This window comes from Capra hircus, chromosome 1, assembly GCF_001704415.2.
Source record: "Capra hircus breed San Clemente chromosome 1, ASM170441v1, whole genome shotgun sequence".
Taxonomy (NCBI): domain Eukaryota; kingdom Metazoa; phylum Chordata; class Mammalia; order Artiodactyla; family Bovidae; genus Capra; species Capra hircus.
In genome coordinates, this window is record NC_030808.1 from 20139174 (window position 1) to 20144601 (window position 5428).

Genomic DNA, 5428 nt, shown 5'->3' on the forward strand with positions numbered 1-5428 from the left:
AACACAGCTGGATATAATTTTTAAAAGTACTCACAAAAGTAGAGAGAGGAGAAAAATGGAACTGATGAACCCTGCACCTCATGTGTCCTTTGCCCAGAGTATCCTTGAAGCAGTCGCCTAGACTAGGTTTTTATGGGAGGGTGATCAAAAGGTGATTTTGCTAGTTAGTAATAAATTCTCCTCATCAGGATTATATCCTTATAGCTCCTTCTTACCAACAAAATATGAGAGATCCCATTTCCCTATCGCCACCCCAACAAAGTACATTGTCAAACTTGTGGATTTCTGCCAATCTCCTCTGCGTAGTTTCACTGACATTCTCTTATGTGAGCAAGATTAAGCAAATTTTAATGTTTATTTGTGAATTTATTCTTATCTTTTGCCTATTTTTCTGCAGGTTTTTGTCAGAAGGCCTTTCATATTGGGGAAATTAGCAGTTTATCTATGATATAATTTGAAAATATATTTTTCAAGTTTTTTTCATTTTATTTTGTTTTGGTCTTCTCATGCATTTCTTTTGACCATAGCTTATAAAGACCTTGTGTGCATGCTAAGTCGCTTCAGTCATGGCCAACTCTTTGTGACTGCATGGACCTTAGCCTGCCAGGCTCCTTTGTCCATGGAATTCTCCAGGCAAGATCACTGAAGTGGGTCGCCATCTCCTTCTCCATATAAAGGCCTTGCAAAGTAATTATTGGAGAGGATATTTGTATGAGAGATTATATTAAGTAAATAGTGAGAGTGAATGAACCTTTCCTAAACATTTTATGGAAGATTTGCAATAAAGTTTTCAAGTTTTCAAATGATTTCATGTCATTTTGTCTAATTGTCTAGGTCCTTGTCTATTTTTTCCCTTCCTCTCTCTCTCTGACTTTTTCCATTTCTCCTTCCTGCACTCTCTTTCCACTCTCCTTCCTTCTTTTCTCCCACCCTCCACTCCCTCCCGGCCTGCCTTCTTTCCTTCCTTCTTTCACTTGCCAGGTACTATGCCAGGCCCTAGATATATTACAGTGAGCAAACACGAGAGTCCAATAGAAGAACAAACAGTAATCACTAAGTGACATCAGTGAAATTATCACTCTGACCTGTGCTAGAAGGAGAGGCACACGATGCTACGTGAGGCTGTAACTGTTGGGGGTTCATCTAAGCAAGGGAGATCAGAGAAGAGGTCTTTGAAGAGCTAACAGTTACATGGGACTCTGCAGGTTGAGTAAGAATTAACTAGAACAAAAAAAGCAAAGGTGCTGGTCTTTTGGGGTACAGGAAATAGCATCTGAAAAGAGTCTTGTGGAGAGAGGGAGTATGGAAGTAGAAGAGGCTGAGAGTGAGGCCAGTATGAGTGGAGCAGGGAGTGATGAGAGCCTGGAGTAAGGGTAAGGATGAAGGCAATGTGAGAATAAATGTGATGTCGGGGTAAAGTGGTGTTAGGATAAAGGTGATGGGTAAGAGACAGAAGTTGTGGGACCACAATAAGGAGCTATGTCTTTATCCTAGGACCACCGCAAAGCCATGGAAGAATTTAAAGAGAAGAGAGTGGGTGTGATCAGATCTGAATTTTGAAAAGCTCTCTGTGACTCCTGTATGAAGAAGCCCAGATAGGAATCAGTCATTGTGGTTTAGGAGAGGACAGAGGGTGATTAGGGTGGATGTCACCAGGGACAGACCTAGTGTATTTGACACTGAAATGTCTCATTTTTTTAAAATACCTCCCCATGTGACAAAAGTCCTTTCAGAAATAATCATCAAATAAAACAAAAAGCTTATAATGATAATGGCTAGGAAAAAATATAGGCAAGGAGGTCTTTATTTCACTGAACTTTGTATCACGGATAAAAAAAAATCTGAGAGATAAAATAATCTTGCACCAAAATGAATAAATGCACAAGTACTCATTTAATTGTTTTTATATCTATTTAACAGTTTAGACTTTAATCATTTGGTTATAATTCTATCATAATATTTTATGTAACTAATTTTCTGACAATTAGTACAGGAGTTTTATTAAAACCAAAATTTAGACAGTGACTCAGTGACAAAACTGATGGACATTTTGTTTTCTTGATTCATTGCTTAGTTTTAAAGCTGCTACTAATTTTAAAAATATTAATTTATGATACTATTCAATATATTAATGATACAATTTCAATAAATTAATAATTGTACTTAGCAAATGGAATGTTGTAACTCATGGCTTGCATTCTATTTCACTTTTTAATGTTTTAAGCACAAATATAGACTCCATGTAGTTATATGGAATAACAGAACTATGTTAACTCAAATTCTGCTTCTTTGTTTTTTTTAGCTATCAATATGCTTTCATCATATATTTTGAGTCTGCTGTTTGAGTGAAGCAATGAAAGATACCTACAGCACCCAAAGAGAGCTCAACTAATTTTTGAAACATTACAAAGTTGTTTTTAAATGGAAGCATATACTGAGTCCATAAGTGTTCAGAGCTGACTGTACAACTGGGAATTATCCAAATTAACTTCTCTGTAAAAAATACAATATTTATTAAAGGATACGTAATAAAACTGTGTGAATTTGAAGCTTATCCATGTTATTATCAAAACTTAATAGTGGCCAGAGAAATTACTTAGAATTTAGATCAGTGAAAGATTTCAGGCAGGAGGCATACTTTTGTCACTGACATTTTTAGAAATGGCAATAATGAAAAGCAGATATTTTAAAATTCCCTGTAGACAACAGAATCTTCTTTGTTACCTGAACCTGAAGAAGACCTCACCCACCACTTGGCCCACCCATGGGTGACAGTGAGTGTGGAAAGTGGGTAAATTCACAGAAGAAGTAGTTCAAAAGGGAGCTACACCTAGTCTCTGCTCCTGGAGAGCTTGTGCTGTGGGAGGTGGAGGAGGAGGCATAGAACAGTGACTGGAATGACCTCTCCCTGACTTTCTGACAAGAGGATGTCTGGGAAGAGTGAATAGTTGAGAATGTGTTTTTGTGTAAGACTGACAGAGTTTCTCCTTGGTCAAACTCTAGCCAGGCTTCTCTAAGCACGCTTTCAGATTAGGCCCAACCTTGGCCTATATAGACGTGAAGAAAAAATTAATAATTTCCAGTGGGAATGACCTTGGTCCCCCGCCCCCTTAAAGTGGTGCCCGAGAGAACTCAAGGCCGCCCGAAGAGTCCACTGTTTGTCCCAACCAACACCTGATGGCAGGACCTCTGTCTCCCCCACCCTGTGGGTATGTAGTAGCCTAAATAAGTACCACTTGGTAACCCAGATGGGTTTCACATGCACCAATGTCCTTTCCCTACTTTTTAAAAGTTTCTCTTCCTGGACTCTGTCTCCCTCGCCCTCATTCTTCCTCTAAAATGTCCAGTCATCACTGTACAAATCAGAATTGAGTTCAGTTGAGTTCAGTTTACTCTGGACTCTCTTCCCGCTTGCCCTAGCTTATTACCAATTCAGTTTTGGCCTTCACACTTCAAGTCGTGTCCGTGCGTACATGCTAAGTCACTTCAGTTGCGTCTGACTCTGTGGGATCTTATGGACTGCAGCCCTCCAGGCTTCTCTGTCCATGGGATTCTCCAGGCACAAATACTGGAGTGAGTTGCCATGTCCGCCTCCAAGGGACCTTCCCAACCCAGGGATTGATCTCACGTCTCTCACGTCTCCTGCACTGACAGGCATGTTCATTACCTCTATCATCACCTGGGAAGCCCAACTAGTGTTCAGATTTATCTTTTTATTTTTGGCTGCATTGGGTCTTTCTCTAGTTGCAGCAAGTGGGGGCTCCTCTCTAGTTGTGGTGCATGAGTTTCTCATTGCAATGACTTCTCTCATTGTTGAGCACAGGCTGCAGGTGCACAGGCTTCAGTAGTTGCGGCACACAGGCTCAGAAGTCACAGTTTGTGAGCACAGGCTCTGTAGTTGTGGTCCACGGGCTCAAGGGTCCTGCAGCACGTGGAATCTTCCTGAACCTGGGATCAAATCCATGTCCTGTGCACTGGTAGGCAGATTCTTAACCGCTGGACAACGAGGGAAGACTTGACTTTTTAATCTTTAACAAGACTTACAAATCATTCTAAATACACATCAGAACAAAAGTAGCCACCTGAAGCAGAGGCACCCCAGGCCAGGAAAATTCTACTATAAATAGTCCTTCAGATGAAATATATTGACTCTATTGAATGTGATTACAAATAGAAGTTGGACCAGGCAGAAGATAGGTGGAAGCTGAAACAGTTTATCCATTGGCAGAAACCAGCTATAGAGATGAAGATTTTAACTACCAGCTTTGGAGTTGACAGAGCTAGATAGAAAGGCGAACTTGTAGAATATGCTAGGTTAATGATAATTGCTAAAAAGTAGATTTGTAAATAACTTGGGGATTTTTAATTTACAAGAATCATTAGATCAAACAAAAGCTTACAGTTTTCCAGAAAGTTGTCTGAGATGGGATCAAAGAGCTAAGGCACTAGTGGGGATTTTTTTAAAAGTCAAGCAGTAAAACACCTGTATATGCTACTTTGCCAAGTTAGAGCTCCACTGTATCAATAAATGTGGGAATGTGACAGCAAGTCATATATACACAAGGCTTCCCTGGTGGCTCAGAGGGTAAAGAATCCGCCTGCAATATAGAAGAACTGGGTTGGATCACTGGGTTGGGAAGATGCCCTGGAGGAGGGAATGGCAATCCACTCCAGTATTCTTGCCTGGAGAATTCCCTGGACAGATGAACCTGGCAGGCTAGAGTCCGTGGCATCACAAAGAGTTGGATACTACTGACCGACCACACTTTGACTTCACTTTGTATTCACACAAAGAGGCACAGATTTCTGTTATTGAGTGCTGACATTACATTTGCCGATGAACCATTCATTTATCCTTTAAAATATCTGATGCTTATTGAATGCACACTCTGAACTATGCAGTGGCTCCTGTCCTTGGAAAGCTTATAGGCCAGTATTAATGAAGGTAGGTGCACTCCAGGAGTCTTTTACTCATCTGTTCTTGCCTTTCTCAGCTGTGCTATATATCCAAGGCTATCTGAACTTTCAGGCTGCATTTCCCAGGCTGAGCTTGGATATGGCTGGGTCTGGCCAAACAGAGGCACTGAAGAGTGAATGGAAGGTGGCAGACCCAGAGAAGCCAAGGTTCTACTTAGTCAGAATTTTAGGAAATAGCTACTTCTCCTCTATAGCTCCAACCTAGCTTCTGGTTTCCGGTATGGCAGCTCATCAGAGCTGAATCTGTGCATCGCTTCCCAACTCTATATTTAGCGATGAGTTGGTAGCTTGAAATCAGCTCTGGCGGGATATTTACACCACATAAATTCACAGACAAGTTTTGTTGTTTTCCAGAGAGCTTGATGTTGAACATTAACCAGTACACCCCTGGTTCCAGTAATGCCATCTCTCTGACACATTCCTCAGTCTCTAGAGGTGGTAGTTGCCCTTC